Here is a 22,826-nt window from a genome sequence, read left to right on the forward strand (position 1 = left end):
AGTGCAGCATTTGCATTGATAACTACTGCAACTTGAATTTTTTCTGTTTGCTAAATATTAATCCACATTATTAAGCTCACCACCTTTATTACTGCTATCAGGGATCCAGAATTTGGGACTTCTGCTTGCTGTCTAAACTCCCTCTGCCTCTGTTTTCTATATCAGCCATAATACCATCATAGGCTGCCCTTACTGGCTTTGAGAGTATCCATATTATCAAACAGCACCCCTAGTGGTGAGAGGGGAAAAGACAAAGCCCAGGCTGTGGGAGAGGAGAGAGAATGGAGCCTGAGAACTAGGGGGAGGCGCACAGCTCAGCTGAGGAGTCAGGATTTAATTCAATGCATCATTAACTAGTCCTCTGTATGCACTGTCCCCGATATATCATCCATGCTCAGTAAACAGCCGCCTGACACTGCATTAGCCTGGAAATGAATTCTCACTTTTATAGTGAAATTGCAAATCCGCCAAGAAGAAAAAAAAAGGGGGGAAGAGTGAGACAGAATAAGAAGGGGAGAGATAAGGAGAGAGACAAGAGAGATGAGCAATAGAGAGTGAAAGAGATGTAAGAAGAGCTGGAGAAGGGGGGCTGAATAGAGATAGCAGGTGAGAGGTAGAGAGGAGACATAGGACTGTGAAGGCCTGGGAGCAGAAGGAGAATGAAGAAGTGAGGCAAGAGAGGGGGGGACAACAGCAAGGGAGAGAGCAGGGAGAAATGGGAAGGCAATTATCGAAATCATTAGGCGTGGAGTTTCTCCTCCGCGCGCCACAACACTTAATGTTTAACTCTTTCCCATCTTTAAAACACTCTGTACTTCACATTCTCACACATATTTGGCAGTAGGTGCAGACCTGGATCTGTAGAAAGTCCACACAGGCCCGGGCTGGGGGGCAGTAATTTCCCAGGGAGGAGACGTGTAAAGCTTACCCTTTAATCCTTCTTTTCTTTTTTACATAATGATACCTATACATGTCCTGGTTTTTGAACACGTTAGGTTTTAACTGACCAATAATCTGGCCATGAATGCATCAAAACCAATAATCTAGTAATCCATGTGTGGGTCAGAACAAAATCTGAAGCAGCCATTGAGTGGTCAGGGGCCTGCAATCTATTGACAAGCTAAAATGGACAATGTTGTCACATGAGATCACTCTGTCATATTGGACCATCACAAGAGATCAAGAAAGCTTTTGGTATCCAATCCATAGTGAGGTTGGTTGGCTCACAATCATCTTAAGCCTGCCTTTAGCCAAAAGCTCATCACATATGTTAGAATCTGACTTTACAATCTCCTTTAGAACTGCCAATAATTACAGTATGTAGTGCAAGGGCCTGTCTGAATGCATACAAATTTATTGGATTATTTAGGTGGATCCTGATATTTTTGGTAAACCTAAAATTAAGAGTCAACGAACTCTAGCAGGCTCTAGCAACAGTACACCATTGTAATATTTTGCAGACCATACAATCTAGAACTGCCGTAATATTATCATGGAAGCTCAGTACAGCACAGAAACCCTAGCACCCTGGTGAAAGTGTAAAAAAAGCATTTAATTAGGAATCTGGTAGGTTTTCAAACCAAGCACTCCAAGCTAGAAGGCACCAGTGATAGCCACCTTGCTACCTTCTCAGCATTCTACTATTTCTAAATCTAGTGAACTGACACAGTAGGGGTCAGGGGCAGACTGACAACTCATGGGGCCCCCAGGCAATAGGAGATCATGGGGCCCCTGTGTCCTTGCGCAAACTCAAAAAAGCCTATGGAAAAGGTACCAGGGGCATCTCATGGGACCCCCTACTGACCCCGGGCCCTCGGGCAGTGCCCAAGTTTACAAATGGTCAGTCCACCCCTGATAGGGGTTGTTTGCTAAAGCTGGTTCACTCAGAATCTGGTGCAGCTCTGCATGGTGGCCAATCAGCTTCTAACTTCAGCTTGTTCAATTAAGCTTTAGCAATAAAACCTGGAAGCTGATTGGTTTCTGTGCAGAAGTGTACGAGATTCTGAGCGAACCAGCTTTAGTAAATAAACCCCAGTGAATGTTGTTTGGGCCTGTGCAGGGTGTGAGCATGTGGCTGGTCCGCTTTGAAGTGGAACTAAATCAACAGTGATTCCCTGGAGCTCTTGCCATAATATAAAATATAAACACTCCACAGGCCAAAAAATATATCTAAATGTGTAAAAAGTCCAAACAAAAGTCCCAAAAATATATAAGAATGTGCTCCAATCCCAGAAATAGTGCTCAACAAAATCTTCAAAAAAAGTGCTCACACCAGCCGTGATTGACAATCCAATCCCCACTTACCAGATGGAGTGGACTCTGCTGGTATGGCTAAAGAGTCAAACAAGCTTTAAAGACAGGGTGTATCCCTCCCAGATACATCTGCACTTGATATCCTCCAAAAACGATTCCCACATTTAGATGGCAATGAAAAACAAATAAAGAACACAAATAGTGCAATACTGTATAAAAAGTCTTTATTCTAAAAAATGCTGCCCTTAATGCACTCACATGATATAAATTGTACTCACGCTTAAAGGCTCATATTTAAGGCTCAAATCCATATGAAATCCTCATTGTAAAAGTGGACTGGCAGTAGGTAGTACAAGGTTACAATCTCCCCTTAATGAAAGCAGGAAGTCACTCCAGAGCGCCGCAAACCAACGTGTGCTCCACTCATCGGATGTGATGTCACTACGCATTCACCAGAACCGGAAATATGTTGACGCGTTTTGCCCTTTCTCCAGGGCGTTATCCAAGACTTTTTACACATTTATATATATTTTTTGCGCTGTGGAGTGTTTATATTTACATTTGATTGTTTTTTTTTTTCTTTCATGAGCAGCAGCATTTAGATTTGGATTATATTTATATATAATTTTTTTCTTTATTTACAATGTAAAATATGCACACTATGGAACACTACCCTCTGAATTTCCCTCCTACAGCAAGACCCACACGTCCCCTTGTTGCTCTGTCCATGGCTGTGGACCTCTTCCCCCAATTTCTCTGATTGGAATCTCCCAGATCCACCACAAATAATGTAACTCCTGTGCATGCATACTGCACATTACTTTGCACTCAGCACCTTTCTTGGCATCTTACAGAAGCTGGAAATGGGCCAGGTTTGTACACTGCACAGTGCATGCGCTGCAGAGCATGGACACCATAATGTACAGCGCTGAGCAAACCTTTTACCGCTCTATAAATACTGTATAATAATAATTGACACCTATAAAAAACTAATTATAAGCGGACAGATAAATTTAACTTTTTTGGCAGAAGAGACTTATAAAGTCCCTTTTACCAAAAACCATTCCTCCTAATGGTTTTTATTAACTTTATTTCCACTTAATATTTATTTCATGAGATTATTTAGAACATGAAAATTTCACAGTGCTTCTCATAAAACATAGAATTTCATACATGATAGACAATATATTCATGACTACGTATATAGAGTACATTTATAAATGGTCTGCCGCTTATTTGCTGGGTATAACATTCTCTGTATTATTCGGTAAATTTTGTTGCATATAAAATGCAAGAAACAAAGCGTAGACGTGCACTCAGTGAAAGTACAATGTATAGGGGAGGCATTTGGCATATTTTACTGACTTGATGAATGTGTTCTGATTCAAAATATGGAGAATGTGCAGTGAATGTGCTTTACAAATATGGCAAATATTACTTGGGAATGGAGAGTGTGTCAGCAGATTGGATTTAGATATGTCCCTCTTTTTTAGTCTCAAAGAAGGTTTATGTTCATCAAATTCAACCCCTCAAAGACTCCAGTACTGTTGGTCCAGATAAAAACAAGAAACATTTTGCAGTTGATAATGGCCAATTACATCTGACAAGGCAGTTTGATGAATTTTGTAGGGAAAATAAATAAATACATAATAATGAGAAGAAATACAACTATGTTTTTAATTGTAATTTGGATATCCTTTTTAAAAAATAATTTTATATATTTTACTCTTACTACATCCTGTGGTATGGCATTTCACAATTTAATCACCTTTACTGCAAAGAACTACTTCTTATATTGATGGTAAAAAATTTTATTCCTTTATCTGTTACTGACATTTTTTTGTCCTTGACAGTGTGTGAGCTAACAAGTTATTTTCCAGATCTTTATATTTACCTTGCATATTATTATTTATTGTTATACAGGATTTATATAGCACCAAGAGTTTGTGCTGCGCTTTACAAAACGAAAATAGACATTATTATTATACAGGATTTATATAATGCCATCAGTTTGGCAAGTACAAGAGGGTTAGGAGGGTCCTGCTCCTTGGAGTTTACAATCTAAGAGGGAGGAGCTAGTGGTACAAAAGGTAGTAACTGTGGGGGATGGACTGGTAGGAGGAGTAAATATTCCATTATTAGCTGAGGGCAGGATAGGCTTCCCTGAAGAGATAGGTTTTCAGAGATCGCCTAAAAGTGAGGAGATAGTCTGATAAATTGGGGTAGAGAGTTCCAGAGGATGGGGGAAGCTCTGGAGAAGTCCTGGAGATGAGTATGGGAGTGGGAGACAAGGGAGCTAGAGAACTGGAGGTCATGTCAAGAGCGGAGAGTACAGTTTGGGTGATATTTGGAGACGAGATTGATGATGTAATTTGGGGCAGAGTTATAAATAGCTTTATATGTTATTGTTAATGTTTTGAATTTTATCCGCTGGACAATGGGAAGCCAGCAGAGGGATTGGCAGAGAGAGGTGGCAGATATGGAACACTTACAGTTACAATACAATTTGTTACAAGAGGAAACAGAAGGCCCTGCTCATTAGAGCTTACAATCTAGGAGATAGTAATCAAAAGAATATACCATGAATGCCAACTTTTTTCCAAAGTAAACAGACCCATTTTAATAACCTTTCATTATAATTGAAACCTGTTAATGCTTTTATTAATGCAATTTTCAACCTGCTTTAAAAGTTTTTCTCTAAATGAGCTGCAAAAAACTGCAACTCATATACATATGGCAATACAAGTCATTTATAAGGGAACAATACCCTTTAACTCCCTTTTTTTTGTATCCCTAAATGTTATTTACAGCAGCAACTGCCACTTGACATTGAGTGTGGCTGCTTAGCTTACTAGAAACCAGTATTTCCAAGTCTATCTCCATCTCAGGTTTCCCTAGCTTTACTCATTTTTATGTATAGGAGACAGTGCCATAATCAGAGCCTAGATGCATTACCTATTTAAATGTCATCTGCCTTGGCTGTATTATACCTATTTTACCAGCAACATTCTAATATATGATCTGCCCATAAAGAATGAAACCCTTTATAATATGGTGTTGAAATGTGATTGGTTTAGAATAGGGGATAAAATACCTATGATTTTTACTGCTGTGAGATGTTACTGATGTTATCCTCCATTCTCTTCACTTAAGTGACGTTTCTGACACATCATCAACTGCAGACAAAAGGGATCTTTCCACTATCTGCTAATTAGTTAGATCTAATTAGTGATAGGCCATCCTTGTAGTGGACTGTACAAAAAGTAAACTGAGTACCATAGTTAGGAGATCGTCAAGATAAGATATATAAGGATGGCACACAATGCAATTAGGATCAAATGAAAGAGTAATTATTGGGCATCCTCAACTGTTTTCCCAATTGATAATAGACACTCAGAGATCTTCAACTAAACTAATTAATTTCAGCAGGATTGGGAGATGATGTTAATATCTAGAACAGCCTTTCCCAACCAGGATTCTGTGGAACCCTAGGGTATCCCTAAATTTTTGCAAGGGTTTCATTGAGGGAGGGAGGAGGGATTCTTTCCAATGACCATAAGTGTATGGGTCATTCTTCCAACTTATTAGCAGGGGTTTCCTGATACTGGAAAGTTATTTCAAGGGTTCCTCCATGTTGAAAAGTCTGAGAAAGACTGGTTTAGAATTTAGCTTAGAGATTACGCCAGACTTTGACAGTTACCCCATGCTTATACATCTTAGGAAAGCAATGTTTTGGCCAGAATGGTATTTTGGCTATTAGATTACACTGTCCAAGATTGTAGCAACCTGATATATCGATGCATTTATGTGTGCACTGCTCATATTGCTACTATCTATATATGACAGCAGCATTAAATCAAGTCTGGGTATAGCTATGGAAAATTCCAAAGGACATTACAGCTTCCTTGGAAATATTGATAATGTTGGATACCAGTGTGACTTTTTATCCTGACTTGATACAATGTTGCATTTTTTTTATGGAAACAAAGAACAATCATATGAACAACCACTGAGTTTACAGCATGTTGGGAAATCTCTAAAATCAATCCCAGATTCAATCTACTGCTCTGCGGCCTGCTTTTCTCAGATATTGTCAGCCATGCTCAAACTGGACACACCGCTACCCAAAACTGGAAAATGACAGCTTGATAAATACAAGCAATACTCCTGGTCTTGAGCGTTGCTTGCAATTACTGGCCCATTTCTGAAGGGCTAGGAGGTAATAATGAGAGCCTGCAGGGGTCAGAGGGACTTATTTTTGCACAGCATCCTCTTGCTGAATATTTTCCCTACAATGCAAGAAGACCCAATCTTTTACAGTGCGATAGAGTAGAGAAAGGGTTTTAGGTGAAATGTTTACTTAGGCCCGCCTGTCAAGCAACTCAATTAAAGTGATTCTAAATTCTTACTTTTATTTTTTTAAATAACAAACATGTCTATACTTTCCTACTGTGAGCAGTGGTTTTGCACAGAGCAGTCTGGATACTCCTCTTCTTAGGTCCCCGGCAGGCTCTCTTGGCCCCTCCCTCCTGTCAGGTGCCCCCACAGCAAGCAGTTTGCTATTGGGGCACCCGCTGCTCTGTGTGTCCATTCATTGACTCGCTGGCTGTGATGGCTTCCACTTCTATCTCAGCCAATGACAAGAGGGAGTCCCGGGATAGCCGAGACTCCAGTGCACATCGCTGGATCAAGAGGGGGCTTAAGTGAGTATTAGGGGGGCTGGGGGAGATGCAGCACACTTAAGGTCTATTACCTTCATGCATAGAATGCATGCAGGTAAAAAACCTTGAGCCTTTACAACCACTTTAAGCCAAGGATAAGGATGTCCCATGCCCATGAGATATGGTTATTTACAAGAAATTCAGTGCAGTCAGTCATCATTCAGAAGCATAAAACATTTTCCAGCATCATGGCCTCACTGGGGTTGATTTACAAAACTGATGCACACAGAAATTGGTGTAACTGTGCATAGTAACCAATCGGCTTCTAGGTTTTATTGTCAAAACTTAACCGAATTCTTAACTAGAATCTGATTGGTTACCATGCACAGCTGCACCAGAATCTGTGTGCACCAGTTTTAGTAAATACCCCCTAGTACTGAGTCTGATTTTCGAATAAATATGATAGTGAGAGAATTTCCCATAGCAACCAATTATATCCTTTGCCCTTCATGTCATATACCAACCCCACTTTTTTAGTAGAAATATCTAACATATGACCATTCAGTGCATACCTACAGGCAGTTTTATGATAAATTCAGAGATAACACAAGAGTAAAAATGCAGAACATAGGACAATTGTTCTTTAGAAAGACTAGAGCATGAACTGTATGCAGAGTGTACCTGTTTATGCACTGCAAAGGCAAAGTTGGCAACAACTCAGGATCACTGAAAATTTATTATTATTATTATAATACAGTATTTATATAGCGCCAAAAGGTTTGCTCAGCACTGTACAATATAGTGGGGGACAGTATATGAGACAATACAGTAACAAAACAATACACGAGGGGTTCGAGGGCCCTGCTCTTTCATGTTACAATATTTTAAATGCAATTGTACTAGTGCATATTTTTTTACTAATTATTGTGAAAGTTTTGAGTTTAGAAATTTATCATTACAAGGAGTACATAAAACACCAAAGTGACGAGTGCCATAAAATATATATATAGTATGACTATGTGATCTAGGAAAAATACATTTAATTTATATTCTCCTAGATTGTAAGCTCCAAGGAGCAGGAACCTCCTATCCCTCTTGTATTGAACTGTATTGTTGCTGTATTGTTTCCCTTTATATTGTAAAGCGCTGAGCAAAGTATTGGCACTATATAAATCCTGTATAATAATAATATTAATATTCTAATCAGTATATTTTTCAATAATTAGTATAAACCAATTACCTAAAAACAAATATTAGATTAAGCACTCTTTAATTTTCACAATACAGTACCTTACTTTGCCGGCAGGTATTCACATAAATATACCCAGAGGATCTCATCGCCAGCTAACTATTAATTCTTTTTAATTTTCTTTTTGTTGCCAATGTGCTTGTGTCTGCCCAGCATTGCTCATAATGTGCACGTACTTGCTCCTGAGCATTGCTCCCCAGCCAGTGCTGGCAGGAATTTCCTTGTGGATCTGTAAATACAATTGTTCTCAGTGTACCTGAAGTGTGCTGAAGATATGCAAAGTGTCTGAGCAAAAGCTTTGCTTCACTGGCACGAGCAGAACAGGATTTGAAATGTATTTTACTGTCTGTAAGTGTATCATACGATCGTTTCTACGTACTTAGCATATTTATTGAGAAATCTAGTAAATTACAGGATTTATTTTGGTATTATTCACAACATTTAATTTTAAAAGAATTCTACAATTTTGAATGCAAATACAAAAACTTGCACCTGTTTGTAATTTTTTTTATCTTGTGCTAGATGCTAATTAATTAAAGCACTATTTATTTACTTCTTTAGTAATTGGTCACCCATGATAAGTTACGTCTCAAAAATAAACTGCTGAGCATGGCTGTGGTGGCCTGTATAATTGTGTGTACTCAGGGATGTATGAGAGCACCATTTGGTGGCAAAAAGTGAAATCACTACTTGACCCCTTGTGCTAGATTGATAGAAGTAAACCGGAAAAAATAATAGAAGACTGCAATAAAGCAGAAAAGATAAGCAGGCGAAACCTACAAGTAGGATATGAAAGAAGAATATGGTACACAAAACACAAAGCAAGGGTACAATACTACATATAAGAATATAAACATTTTGTTCTAAACATCCACTTTATTCGTAATTTATGATTATCTACTTTTGGTATTAACCACTTGCTGTCCTGAGGATTTACCCCCCCCCCCCCCTTCCTGACCAGGCCAGTTTTTGCAATACAGTGCTGCATTACTTTAATCGACAATTGCACTGTCATGCAATGCTGTACATAAATGAAATGTATGTCCTTTTTTCCCACGAATAGAGCTTTCTTTCGGTGGTATTTGATCACCTGTGCATTTTTTATTTTTTGCGCTATGAGCAAAAAAAAGATCGACAATTTTGAAAAAAACAAAAACAATATTTTTGACTTTTTGCTATAAAACATATCCAGTATAAAAATTTAAAAAAATCTAATTTCTTCATAAAATTAGGCCAAAATGTATTCTGCTACATGTCTTTGCTAAAAAAAAATCCCAATAAGTGTAAATTAATTGGTTTACGTGAAAGTTATAGCGTCTACAAATGGCAGTATTTATACTGGAATTTTAATTAAAAATTTTTTTATACTAGTAATCAGCAACGATCAGCAACTTATAGCGGGACTGCGGCAGGTATTCTGACACTGGGTGGAAACTGACTTAGATTTCTCACTGACATGCCCAGTGACACTAACATAGTGATCAGTGCTAATAAAAAGCACTGACACTGTTCTAATGACACTGGGCAGGAAGGGGTTAACATCTGGGGCAATCAAAGGGTTCACTGTGTGCTATTTTACTGTGTGTGCTGTGTGTGTTTTACTTGGGAAACGTGCTGCTGTGTAATTCTCTGCTGTGCCAAGAAATACACAGTAGCATGTTACTGCTGGCAGGAGAGAGATCTATAGTATGTTGTTTACACACAGGTCTCTCCCCTGTCAGTATCACTGGGCGATCACCGGTACCGGTGGGGAATCTCCGGCCAGGACCCAGTGATCAACATCTCTAGCCACCAATGGCAGCGTGGGTAGGGCACCCCCTCCCCGAAAATGTACAATCATGTATATATACGTGATTTTGCGCAGCCCTACCACCCTGTAGCAGTATTCTGGTGGTTAAACTTGAAAGTGAGCATATATTATATTTCTGCTTACCAGTTCTTAGATGTGATAGCTGCATTAAGTTTTTTCATATGCTTACTTTTGGGAAATACACAGGAAGTGCTGCGTTTTCTGCATCGCACTGCATAGCAATTGCACTGTGTTCATGCGATCTGCTGTGGGTGTCAATCAGAAATTAGCGACACCCCAAAAGCAGGTCACAGAACGCAGTGCAGTTGCCTGAATCAGATCGCATAGGTATGAATACCCATGTGATTCTAGTGCGGAAAAAAAAAGGTGCCTACACTTTAAATCTGCTTGTACTAACTAGTATCTAACACTCTCCTCCCCCCAGAATGCTGTCCAAGGTGTCACTGTTGCTCCTACATCCAGGGTGGGGGCACTCTAATACAGGAGGTGTGTTACTGGACAGATCACTAGGTAAAAACAGAGGGGAAAAGTCTAAAAAAGAAGACTAATGCAGCCACCACATCTAATGATTGGTAAGCTGCAATATATTACATTTTTGGTTTGGGGTTTAAAGTGTTACTAAACCCAGGACCCTGCATTCACTACATCTGGTCTCCCACAGTACACAGAACATGGAAATGCAATTATTTTAGTAAATATAAACTGCTAAATATATTTTCTCATCAGCAGTTAGATCAGTCTTGTGACTTCAGCAGAGCACTGGTTAAAGCTTGTAGGAGGAGTTTTATTTCTGTTCTAGGAGGATGTGAAACCCCTGACCTCTGTCTGGACAGTGCTGATTGGTCCTGTGCTGATCACATACACTCTCCAAAAAGCTCTGAAGGGAAATCTCACCAATGGGACACAAATATGAAACCTGACAGGGAGCTTAAAGTGATACTAAACCCAGGACCCTGCATTCACTCTCTCTGGTCTCCCACAGTACACAGAATATGGACATGCAATTATTTTAGTAAATATAAAAGGCTAAATGCCTTTTCTCATCAGCAGTTAGAGCAGTCTTGTGACTTCTATCAGTGTCCAGCTGAGCATTGGTTAAAGCTTGTAGAAGAAGTTTTCATTCTGCTCTAGGAGGATGCAGAACCCCTGACCCTATGTCTGGACAGTACTGATTAGCCTTGTGCTGATCACATGCACTCTCCCAAGAAAAAAAATAACCTCTCTAGCAATACACACCAAACTGAGCATGTGCTTGTGACTACGGATTCAGTCTGTATCAGGTGGTCATTTCAACAAGAGGAGGGGCAGAGAAGTCAGGATCAAACAGCCTTTTTACACAATGTGGAGGATTAACCCCTTAGGTTCCACAGTGAGTATAACAAGCATGTTTTACTACATTCACAGACTGATTTTACTGTTGTGTGTTTAGTAACACTTTAATACCACTTTATTGTTCACGGTGCCATACTCTGAACCCCTTATAAATAGTGCATGCTTCAGTAACAACACATAATAAATAAATATTTAATTAACAAAAAAATATTTATTTGTTTGGAGCAAAGACAAAAATGTATGCTACCACACCAACCAATCAGGTACAATGTGCACTAAAAAAACAATGCATGGCTCCTGATTGGCTGATATGAGAACCAACTTTTTTTTTCCTTTGATCTAGTATAAAAAAAAAGGAATTAAAGACGATACCAAGTCTGTATTCCCTCTTTGTTAGCCAGTTCCAGAAGAGCCTCACAAAGTTTTATTAATTGTAGGGAGTGTGTGTGTGCTAGGTATCCAGTTATAGCTCTCTGCATTGCTCTAAGGTCTTTCTAATGATACAGAGGGGAATCTGCAAATAGTTGGCTAAAGTGTCTATATTAATTAACTCCCAATTTCCTCCCTTCTTCTTTATCATTTTAATTAGCCCCTGGTCTTTCATGTGCTAGTCAGTGGAAGACTAGAGGTCAGATGGTCATCAGTCACTGGCCAGGACACAAGGCTCTATTGACTCTTCTCTCCCATGGCTTCTAGTGGGGCCAATTAACCCATTCCCTGCCAGGAGCTATCAGTTTACCCTACGAAATCCAAGCAGTAGATTTGATTTCTGGCGGCTCGGTTTCACTTTCTGCACCTGACTCTTTTCTGAAAGAAAGTTATCATTCATTCCAAAGGTCTGTTTGCAATCCAGAATTTTTACTGGGAAACTGCCGTCCCATCCATCAGGATATCTTCACAACCACAAAAGCGAGGAATGACGAGTTCGATAGTCGCAACTTCTTCTTAAATTCATTTAGGTAAAGGAAACCTGGTTTTTCAGCACGCATTGATTTATTGGTAAACCCAGAATTAATGTTTAAGTAAATCTGAATTAAGTCATTTAGGTGTTTACTTATCAAAAGATGTACTGTTCAAGCAAAAGTGCAGGCATATAAAAGTACCCCATTTATTCCAAATAGGTATCATTTAAATACGGGCAGCACAGTGGCTAAATGGTTAGCACTTCTGCCTGGCAGTACTAGGGTCATTGGTTCAAATCCCAACCACAGCACCACCTGCCTGGAGTTTGCATGTTCTCCCCGTGCCTGCGTGGGTTTCCTCCGGTTTCTTCCCACACTCCAAAGACATGCTGGTAGGTGAATTGGATCCTGTCTAAATTGGCCCTAGTATGTGTATGTATGAATGTAAGTTAGGGACCTTTTATTGTATTGTATGCCCCTTGAGGGTTAGGGACTGATGTGAGTGTACAATATATATGTGAAAGCACTGCATAAATGGACAGTGCTATATAAGTACCTGAAATAAATAAATATATTGTTGAATGTATCTTTTTATATTAATTCAGTCTTTGTTTATTTTACTTCTAAGGCCTCATGCACACTGGGCATTTTTGCAGCTGCTGTTTTTGGCATCAGACATTTTTTTTCTGCAGCCAGTAAACTCCCCAGCATGTTCTCCTATGTGTCCATGCACACATAGGCTTTTATCAGTATTTTTTGGCAGGGCGTCTCAGGCTGGAAACCCCCCCGCCCCCCAGAACTACTGTAATGGCAGTAGTGTTGGCTGTAGAATGGCGCATTAAAAACTTGAGTTTTGTTTAATTTTTTTTAGCAATTTCTAGCTTTTCTTTTTAGTTTTCTTTTTTTTTTTTTTTTTTTCATTTAGCAAAACTGTACTCCCACAAAAGCTTGAGGCTCAAATATGCTCATAAATGTTGGATAGCCACACTTTTCAGCAGTTTGCAGTGTTTTTCAGTATTTGCCTTCATGCACACGGGACGATTTGATAACGCTGGTAATGTTGGCTGTGTAAAGTCACATTAAAAACATGAGTTTTTCAACTTTTTTTTAGCATTTTTGCATTAGTGTTTAGTGGTGTTTTGCCGCGATTAGCTGTGTTTTTTTTTTACCCCCCAAAAAATAATCTTTTTTTTTTGGTCAAAAAAAGTTCCAAAAGAGGCGGTTTGTGGCATTTTACAGCGTTAGAGTGTTTTTACCGCTAAACAACTCCTCTAGAAACCTACTAGTCCTGGGTTTTTTTTCCAGCCAAAAAACATCCCAGCCAAAAAACGTTGATTACAGTCTATGTGTGCATGGACACAAAGGATAACATACTGGGGGGTTTACTGGCTGTAGAAAAAAACGTCAAAAGCCAAAAACAGCAGCTGTAAAATCGTCCAGTGTGAATGAGGACTAATACGTATTTGGAATAAGTCCTCATGCACAATGGGCGTTTTTGCAACTGCTGTTTTTGGCATTAGGCGTTTTTTTCTGCAGCCAGTAAACTCCCAGCATGTTCTCCTATGTGTCCATGCACACATAGGCTTTAATCAGTATTTTTTGGCAGGGCGTCTCAGGCTGGACCCCCCCCCCCCCGCACCAGAACTGTTTGAAGAGGAGTTTTTCAGCCATTAGGCCTCATGCACGATGGACAGTATAAAAATGCCAGTAGTGTTGGCAGAAGAATGCTGCAATAAGAACGTGAGTTTTGTTTAATTTTTTAGCAATCTCTTTTTCTTTTGAGTTTGTTTTCTTTTTAGCAAAACTATACTTCCACAAAAGCTTGAGGCTCAAAAACGCTCATAAATGTTGGATAGCCACGTTTTTCATCGGTTTGCAGTGTTTTTCAGTATTAGAGCATTTTTACAGCTGAAAAACACTTCAAATGCAGTAGTTCTCCAGCCTGAAAATGCCCCAGCCAAAAAACACAGATATGAGCCTTGTGTGCATGGACACATAGGATAACATGCTGGGGAGTACTGCCTGTAGAAATAAATGCCTGACGCCCAAAACAGCATCTGTATAAATGCCCAGAGTGCATGAGGCTTCAGGGGCATCAGGCATTTTTTTTACTACTTCCAAATGGCCCTCTATGTTATCCTATGTGTCCATGCACATATAGACTTTTAGTAGCAGTAGCGTTTACCAGCAGGAAAAAAACCCAGGGCCAGTGTGTCCAGGAGTAGCTGCATTTTGGCAGAAAAAAACGCTTGTCACGTGTAAACATGCCTAAATGCGTGTTAACACTAGGAGCGTTTATTATTATTTAGCGCTTGAGCGTTAATTCATTTCATTGACCAGAAAAAAATTATTATTATGGCCAATCAAATGAATTAACACTCAAGTGCTTGATGCTTGTAAACGCGCCTAAATGCTTGTTAAATAGCTAGACTCTTTGACAAGTGTCAGGCATTTTTTTTTTTCCAAAACGCTGATGTCAAGAGGAGGAGCATTTTTAAAATGTCCTGTTGCATGAGGCCTTATAGTCCACTGCATAGCATGAATCCAACCAGAAGAAAAAGGGGTAGCACTGTAGGCCAGGCAGGCTTTACTATTGCACAGTGTGCAGGGAGATGGCTAATTGGTGGAGAGAGGGCTGATCCGATCACTGTGTTTCTGCTCATTCATTATCCAATAACAGGCTGAGACAATCCTTGACAATGTTGTATAGCTTCAGTTGCTGTAGGAGGAGAGAGGTCAGAGCCTGGCTGTACTCAGTGCAGGATTACCAAATAGGCAGAGTAGGCACCAGCCTATGGGCCCCATGTCATATACCAGTGTGCAGAGAGTCCTTCAGAATTTCTAGTGTTTATACAGTTGCAAGAAAAAGTATGTGAACCCCTTGGGATTACATGGAGTTTTGCATGAATTGGGCATAAAATGTGCTCTGAACGTCATCTAAGTCACAACAATAGAAGAACACAGTCTGCTGAACATAATACTACACAAACATTAGATGTTGCCACGGTTTAATTGCACATAACATGTAAACATTCACAGTGCAGGGAGGAAAAAGTATGTGAGGCCCTAGCTTAATGACTTCTCCCAGAGCTAATTGGAGCCAGGAGTGAGCCAACCTTGACTCCAATCAGTGTGATGATATTGGATGTGTTGCTGACAGCTGTCCTGCCCTTAAAAAACACACACCTGCTTTGGGTTTACTGGTTTCAAGAAGCACTGTCTGATGTGAACCATGCCTCGCAGAAAAGAGCTCTCAGAACCTCATCCCCACTGTAAAACATGGCGGTGGGAGCATCATGGTTTGGGGCTGCTTTGCTGCCTTAGGGCCTGGACGGATTGTTGTCATTGATGGGAAAATGAATTCCAGAGTTTATCAAGACATTTTGCAGGAAAACGTACGACCATCTGTCCGCCAACTGAAGCTCCGCAGAGGATGGGTGATGCAACAGGACAATGACCCAAAACATACAAGTAATTCAACAAAACAATGGCTGCAACAGCACAGAATACGCCTTCTGGAGTGGCCCAGTCAGAGTCCTGACCTCAACCCGATTGAAATGCTGTGGCATGACCTTAAGAGAGCTATTCACACCAGACATCCCAAGAATATTGCTACACTGAAACAGTTTTGTGAAGAGGAGTGGTCCAAAATTACTCCAGATCGTTGTGCAGGTCTGATCTGCAACTACAGGAAACGTTTGGTTGAGGTTATTGCTGCCAAAGGAGGGTCAACCAGTTATTAAGTCCAAAGGTTCACATACTTTTTCCTCCCTGCACTGTGAATGTTTACATGTTATGTGCAATTAAACCATGGCAACATCTAATGTTTGTGTAGTATTATGTTCAGCAGACTGTGTTCTTCTATTGTTGTGACTTAGATGACGTTCAGAGCACATTTTATGCCCAATTCATGCAAAACTCCACGTAATCCCAAGGGGTTCACATACTTTTTCTTGCAACTGTACGTGGTTACACCCCTTTGGCACCTGATTGATAAATACATGTACTGGCTATTGGGATTTGAGCACAGGTATATTTTGTTTGTTGTATTGTAGATCAGTAGCCAGACCTAAACCTGGTAGCTCTCCCCCACTTTGTCTTTTCCCCTATATTGACATTGTGTCCACAGTAGCATTTGCGTAGGCAGAGCAGAGTAGGACTGGCCATAGAGGGATTACTTTAATGCAGTTGTCCAGCTTAAACATGTATTGCAATATGTGTGAGCCAAATATCCCTAATCTTTATTGCAAAGTTTGCTGGAAAGAGTATATACCAGTGTGCAGAGGGCCCTTCAGAATTTCCACGTCATTTAAGGGCCCCGTGACAACTGATCAAAATAATATTAATTTGATCTTGAAAAAAAATTACAATGAAGCTTTCTTAAATTGTTTAGAAAAGATTTTTATTATTATTATTATACAGGATTTCTATAGCACCAACAGTTTGCTCAGCGCTTTACAATATAATGGGAGACAATACAGCAACAATACAGTTCAATACAAGATGGTTAGGAGGGCCCTGCTCCTTGGAGCTTACTATCTAAGAGGGAGGGCGCTAGTGGTACAAAGGTAATAACTGTGGGGGATGAACTGATAGGAGAAATAGAAGATTTCTAGATTTCTATTCTATTTCTATTTCTAGAAGATTAGCTGAAGGCAGGATAGGCTTTTCTGAAGAGATAGGTTTTCAGAGATCGCCTAAAAGTGGGCAGAGTAGGTGATAGTCGGATAGATTGGGGTAGAGAGTTCCAGAGGATGGGGGAGGCTCTGGAGAAGTCCTGGAGATGAGCATGGGAGGAGGAGACAAGGGAGCTAGAGAGCAGGAGGTCGTGGGAGGAGTGTAGAAGATGTTTTGGGTGATATTTGGAGACAAGATTGCTGATGTAATTTGGGGCAGAGTTATAAATGGCTTTATATGTTATTGTTAATGTTTTGAATTTTATTTGTTAGGCAATGGGAAGCCAGTGGAGGGATTGGCAGAGAGGGGTGGCAGGCATGAAAGGTTAGTAAGGTGGATGAGTCTGGCAGAAGTAGGTTAGTAATGTGAGAGGAGACCGAAGGGGTGAGAAGTAGAAAGATAAATTTGGGTGTCATCAGCATAGAGATGGTGCTTGAAGTCATGGGAGTTTATCAAGTGACCAAGGGAGGAGGTGTAGATGGAGAAGAGAAGGAGTCCAAGTACAGAACCTTGAGGGACCCCTACAGAAAGAGGAAGTGGAGCAGAGGTGACAGAGTTATAGGTGTTAGAAAATACTCTATACTGTATTCATTTAATGCATCAAATAACAACTTAAAGTACATAAACAATAGACATCAGGTTCACATTACAGTTTGTCTCTTAAAAGCTCGTCTACATTTAGCTGCCAGTTTGTATTTTGGTGCAGCCTACATAAAGGTAATGTACAGTAGTGATGGTCATCTGCATCTAGCGGCTAAAGTGCACATTACTTAGTTCAATGTTGTTCCACTAGAGGATGGTCTCCCTGCAAGTGAGATTGGCAGAGCCACATACAGTGTGCCGGGAGGTACTGGAACCCGCTGGGTGCTTAAGCAGCAGCAAAAGGTAGACATGTAGAAGATGAAGGAGCTTTTTAAGATGGGGGCAGTGGAGGGGAGGTTGCATGCAGAGGTCAGAGCTGAGGAGGGGTGAAGTGAGATGTGATTTGGGGAGAGGTAAGAGGATGTGGAAGAGGGCTGAACTCTGCAGTCCGTGTGTGGTGCACCCCTGAACTCTGCACACTATGTGTGGTGCACCCCTGAACTCTGTGCTCTGTGTGTGGTGCACCCCTGGACTCTGCACTCTGTATGTGGTGCACCCCTGGACTCTGCACTCTGTATGCAACACACTCCTGGACTCTGCACTCTGTATGCAGCACATCCCTAAATCCTGCACTCTGTATGTAGCACAGCCCTGAACTCTGTGCTCTGTGTGTGGTGCACCCCTGGACTCTGCACTCTGTATGCAACACACCCCTGGACTCTGCACTCTGTATGCAACACACCCCTGGACTCTGCACTCTGTATGCAGCACATCCCTAAATCCTGCACTCTGTATGTAGCACAGCCCTGAACTCTGTGCTCTGTGTGTAACCTCTAGCAAACTCTGCAGTCTGTATGAAATGCACTCCTGGTATTTAATGTTCCCTTTAAGACCCTCCCACTGTTAGTGGAATTTGACTACACACACTTTTTGATGCGGTTTGGAGAGTGTGTGTTTGGGGGCCGGGGGAGAAGGGGGGGGGGGGTCATGGTTGAGTTTTTGCACCTATTTCTTGAGAAAGCCTGAGCTTTAGCCAGCACTTAATGCCAAAACCAACCGGAAGGATTCAAGGATCTCACAATTAATTTTTCTTTTCTATTTTGCACCCTGGGCAAAGACCAGCTACTTGCACCCCCCCCCCCCCACACACACACACAAAAAAAAAAAAAAAAAAACCCTTCAAATTCATTTTTGAAGTCCATCAAAAACCAGCAACATGTATGCCAGCTCTGAATGTAGAAGACAAGAAAAAGACAGGGGAAGGCGCCACTAAGTGCACTATTAAAAGCAATTTAATAAGCAAGAAGTGTTAAACACTCACAGGAAAGAAATAAAAAATGTCGCTTATCATCAATAATGGTCACCAACTGTCCTTCCTGTCCTAAGAATCATCCAGTGTGGGTCTGGATTCATGGATGGAGAGGCAGAGATGCCAGGATACTGCCAGATAACGGTAAGTGCCTGGGCTGGCTAAAAAAAACACTCTATGTGATACAATTCTCAGCAAGCAGGAGAGTAAGGAACCCAGCGGCCATGGCTGCACCCTAGGCGGCAGAGAGCCCGAGACGGCTGCCTAGTTCACATAATGCTAGCATCGGCCCTAGTTCCATTCACTTGTTTGGTGATTTTTACATTTGAAGGCTGGTTGAAAGTAGTTGAAACTGCCTGAAAATTGTCACGTGTATGGCCATCATTGTTGCTGCTAGAACACCAATCAGTGAAGGTTTGTCTGTAATCTTGGGGACAATCATAGTTATATGTAAAGTATGACTGCAGTACCAGGGCACCTTTAGTATAGACTTTTAGTTGGAAAAATTACCCTTACAGAGTTGTTCAGCAATTGTATTCTTCTGCAGGATAGTTATGTTATTGCTTACTCTACAGAACATGAAAAACCTATGAAATAATTGACTGCCATCAAAGGGGACAGCCCAAAAAAACATTTAGGGGTTCCGAGAGCCGCAAGGGGCACGGGTCCCAACCAATGAGTTGTTGCTACTGACCAGGGCTGGGACTAGGACCAGAAGTGGCACTTGCCCTGGACAGAACAGTATTATATGGAGCTGCAACCCCCTGCCTCTCCTCTGGATTCAATAGCTGCCGGGATCGACTGTCCTGTTTTAATTGTGGGAGAGTGGATGTGGCTGACTGCAGTCCATCTACCTGCGGGTCTCCCTGTTCTGGAGAAGGATGGGCAGGTGGGTCTGTGTTGGGGTCCCATCTGATCACACCCCTGCAGTCCTACTAAGTGGGGTCTCCTTCTCCTGGAGTAAGGTTGGGTGGGGATGTTTGTGTTGACCCCTATACAGTCCTCCTAGCTGGGGGTCTCCTTTTACTGAAGGACGGGTGGGGGTATGTATTGGTGGTGGGCAGGAGGGTTTGTGTTGGGATCCCTTCTGATCACTCCTATACAGCCCTCCTAGCTGGGGGTCTCCATTTACTGGAGAAGAGTGGGCAGGGGGGTATGTGTGGGGATCCCCTCTGATCAACTCTCTGAAATTATGGGTCTCCTTTTGCTATTTTGTACAGAGAGACCTCATACCAGGGACAGGGGAGTGTGAGGGTGTCCTATATAGAAGTCAGTGGGTGTCAGGGGATTTAATACAGAGGTAAGTAGGTGTAAGGATGTTTGATATAGAGGTCAGTGTGTTGGGGGTCTTATATAGAGGTCAGTAGGTATTGGGGGATCTTATATATTGGTCAGAAGGTGTCAACGGATCTTATATAGAGGTCAGTAGGTTTCAGGGGGTCATATACAGAGGTAAGTAGGTGTCTGGAGTCTTATATAGAGGTCGGTAGGTTTCTGGGAGACTTATATAGATGTAATTGTATCGGAGGGTCTTATATAGAGGTCAGTGTGTTGGGGGTCTTATATAGAGGTCAGTAGCTATTGGGGGATCTTATATATTGGTCAGTAGGTGTCAACGGATCCTATATAGAGGTCAGTAGGTTTCAGGGGGTCATATACAGAGGTAAGTAGGTGTCTGGAGTCTTATATAGAGGTCGGTAGGTTTCTGGGAGACTTATATAGATGTAATTGTATCGGAGGGTCTTATATAGAGGTCAGTGTGTTGGAGGGTCTTGTACAGAGGTCAGCGTCTTGGGGAGTCTTATATAGAGGTTTTATAGCGATAGGTAGGTGTTTGGCTCATTGAAAAGGTAATGCAGTCTACCTTGTCGAGGTGGTAGGCTTCATATTTTTTTGGCCAAAATATAATTCCTTACTGTTAAATCTTGAAAGCACTGATGATTTGGAAGACACTCTTCATTTTCATATATTAAGTTGTAAGAGTGTTAAAACAAAAGTGGGTGCACTCAAGGGCTCATTGGGTTGGCCAGTAGGCAGATTCAGTGGTTTGGCCAGTGAGCCAGCCTTGGAGAATGTTGGTGGTCAGACCCGAGGGGGGGGGCAAGCCTAAAGATGTGTCAGGGGCCCCACATTTTCTGATGGCTGCCCTGGTCATATATCTGATATGTACATTACTCATGCAATTTTTTTTTGCTATGTACAGTATGTATGATACTAAAACAAGTCTCTTCACTACTGATGTTTCTGCACTATGGTGTGAACAAGCCCTGAATGTTTTCAACCAGTCTACAGAATTACAAACATAATACAAGAGGAACAGAAACATTCCATGCTAAACCATAGTTGTCAACAAGGAAGGATGCTTTGGGGATAAAATGTGGTGCATGAAGTGCACCACCTGCCAGATGCATGGGGTATGGCCAAAACTGGTAATGGCCAATATACTGGGTGGGGCTTTATGACATATGATTTGTAGTGCTGCGCTCTTCTCACTATGCTTTGCATCGTTATAGACAAACTAGGGCCTGGTGGTAAACTGAAGAGAAAGTGAGAGTAAAATAAATTTCACTGTGGATGTCAGTGGGAGTAAATATAAACCCCATCGTGGTGTGTGGGAGTAAGGGTCAGTGGGATAAAATAAACTCTATATTGTTGGTGTCAGTGGTATAAATAAGACCCATCATGGTGCCAGTGGATGTAAAATAGGCAACATCAGCAGTGTCAGTGGGATGAAAAAAAATCATGTGTAATAAAACTGTTTAGGACTTTGTCTCCTAGATTAACATAATATACATCATAGCATACATACAGTGCAGGGATCAGGAGTATAATGTACAACATAGCATACACAGTGCAAGGGTCAAGAACATAATGTACAACATAGCATACTGTATACAGTGCAGGGGTCAGGAGTATCATTTTCAATATAGCATATACAGTGTAATAGTATACAGTGTGCAACATAGTGAATGCAGTGCATGGGGTCAGGAGAATAAAGCCTAAGGAAGTAGGTTTCTTCCCCATCTAAGAAATATTTTCTCAATAGAGAATTGTCTTCATGGGGACATTCTGTTGGATTGGGATAGAGGGTGGGGAGCTTCTGCCACTCTGAAGTGTTGATCACGGTTTCAAAAGTGGATACTTTTCCACCAAAAAGAATAATGGATAATAATGATTGTAAGCCCTCACCTTGTAAAATAATGGATAATAATGATTGAAAGCCCTCACCTTGTAAAATATCCCAATCAGTCTAAAATAGAAATAAAAGGCAAACATTTGTGTATAGATATAAAAATATTATAAAAGTGATCACATATTCTCTGTTCCAAGTTGCATAAGAGCTAGGGGAGGAGAAACAGCAGTACTTTGATCTTCCTAGTGAATGACTGTGCATGGGGGGGGGGCTTATCAGGACAAGTCAGATCATTGGAGGAGAGTAGGCTGAGTTCTCAGCACAGCTAGAGAACTGATCACGCTGTGTTGTCCTGCTTTGTGCGGTCACTTTTTAATAGGAGAGCAGAGGGACTGGCAGCAACACCATGAATTTCACACAAAGGATGCAATACAAAGGAAAAAGGATACTTTTTCATAGAAATACATACTACAGCAGGCACATATCAGGAATGTGACATGTTGGGTTTACATATTCTTTAAAAAGTAAATCATTAAATACACCTTACAGCCTACAATAAGTGTTTTTATGATGGCAGTTTGCTGGAAAAGCCTTTGTTACTTTTTTACTTTACTGTATATTGTTACTATAAACAACCACAACTTGTATATCTGTTTATCGCCATCTTGTGGCTGTAATGAGAAGTGAAAGTTCCAAGATGTCTAAACAAAATCAGGCTATCAGTCAACATACATTCTCTAACATTGTTCTACATAGTCCTCCGTTTCGAAATCATTTTACCTATAAAAAAAGATCAGAGTCTGATCTGACATCTCATCATTTTGAGAGCAAATTTGGGTTGTTGTTTCAAATCCCACCCACGGCACCACCTGCCTGGAATTGCATGTTCTCTCTGTGCCTGTGTGGATTTCCTCCAGG

The sequence above is a fragment of the Staurois parvus genome, unplaced genomic scaffold (assembly GCF_062004578.1).
Source record: "Staurois parvus isolate SC_StPar_1 unplaced genomic scaffold, SC_StPar_1.0 ptg000276l, whole genome shotgun sequence".
Lineage (NCBI taxonomy): Eukaryota > Metazoa > Chordata > Amphibia > Anura > Ranidae > Staurois > Staurois parvus.